The sequence below is a fragment of the Pundamilia nyererei genome, unplaced genomic scaffold, assembly GCF_000239375.1.
Source record: "Pundamilia nyererei isolate P.nyererei 1_Seehausen unplaced genomic scaffold, PunNye1.0 scaffold00087, whole genome shotgun sequence".
In the NCBI taxonomy this organism is placed as follows: domain Eukaryota; kingdom Metazoa; phylum Chordata; class Actinopteri; order Cichliformes; family Cichlidae; genus Pundamilia; species Pundamilia nyererei.
This window is the reverse complement of record NW_005187488.1, coordinates 1502446-1503952: the sequence shown is the minus strand read 5'-3', so window position 1 is coordinate 1503952 and position 1507 is coordinate 1502446. Positions and strand designations below refer to the sequence as shown.

Below are 1507 nucleotides of genomic sequence, written 5' to 3'. Positions count from 1 at the left end.
AAGCTTCCACTCTTTGTCCTCCTCAAAAAAAAAGGAAAGAAAAAAAAACAGTCAACAGGAAGTAGCAAGCCTCTAATAAACATACAAAGTAAAATACGTGTCTATGTTTTCATCTTATATCTAGATATTAGTTTGTAAGGAGTCAGTGGTTAGCCAAAACAACCAGTCACAAGCTTGAAAATCACAACAACGAGCTTAAAAAGTAAAAACAATAAAAATGTTAAAAAAGCCATAAAGAGCCAAAGGGTAGTATTCATATTATCCACCCATTTCATCCTCTGTTATTAAAAAGATATTGATTTTTGCAGCTCTAACAGCCTCCAACAGCAATTGTGGTATTGGTCTCAAAGTACCCATATCAGATTGTAATAAAACCACTGAGCTAGCACAGTGAAGGTTCTCTCGTATTCTACTTCAGTGAATACTGAGATAAAGCACCTTGTCTGCAGCAATGTAATTACAATGCTGGATTACACATAGTAATATAAAGGGGGGGGAAGCACACAGTGTAATAATGGAGAAAAGACGAGTTGGAGCTGCCCGAGACCGGTCCTATCCAGCTCCAGTAGTCTTAGGGTGTGGTTCTCCTTCTCAAAATTGCATCAAGGGCTGCTCAGGTTGCAGAAAAACAGCAATTGTGAAGCTGTGACCCGGTGCACTTAGAATAACCACTTATTGTCCTGAGACTTAGAAAGGCGCGGGAATAAAATATCCCCTGGACTCCCAGACCCAAAACAAAGCCCTAAAAGAGATTTCACACTATGCCAAATACAAGTCAGCCATTTATTCATTTCTTGGGAAACAACGTAATGTGATTACGTTTGTGTGGCTGGCAACACAACTTGGGAAACCTTTGCCAGACTGAGAAAATGAATGAAATTTGAACTTGTGTTTGCTTGGGAAAGGATGATGAAGGCAAAGATTGATCCAAGAGGAACAGAAAGGATGTCAAACCAGATCATATTTAGTCTGGTTTAGATGCTCCCAATAAACTACAATCTGCAGACAACTTAATGAGCTTTAATGTAACAGGACAGCAGGCCTAACAATGCACATTCCAACGTCTACAGCCAAATCACATAATGATAATTAAATGCAAATTAGCAGGATAGAGCCGAGCGACAGCTGAGCAACAGCCAAGCAAGCCAACGTCATGGTTCCAGATAATAAACAAGACAAAAATAACAGTGTTTAGGTTCAGATACATTTTTCAGGATTAATATGTTTATGGAAAAAGCAGCATGCTTGTTTATCTGCAAGGGGAAGGTAAAACAAACATGAAGAGCTACAAACCCCTGATAGATTATTACCAAAAAAAACATAATGCAGAAAAATGGGTTTGGGATAATGCAGAGAGGATATAATACTCAGTTTGTCCAGCTTCTCTTTTTATTGCTTATTGCACTCTCAGCATAACATGTAGCAGAATGTTAGGGGTGCAACGATACACAAAATTCACGGTTCGGTTCGATACTTTGGTGTCAAGGTTCGATTTTTTGATACAAAA

General features: G+C 38.6%; 1 protein-coding gene across 6 annotated transcripts in view; it reads right to left on the bottom strand.

Moving 5' to 3' along the window:
* The window catches only part of slc4a2b (solute carrier family 4 member 2b), a 46024-nt gene that overhangs the window by 36955 nt on the left and 7562 nt on the right, over positions 1-1507 (bottom strand). The window lies entirely within an intron of this gene.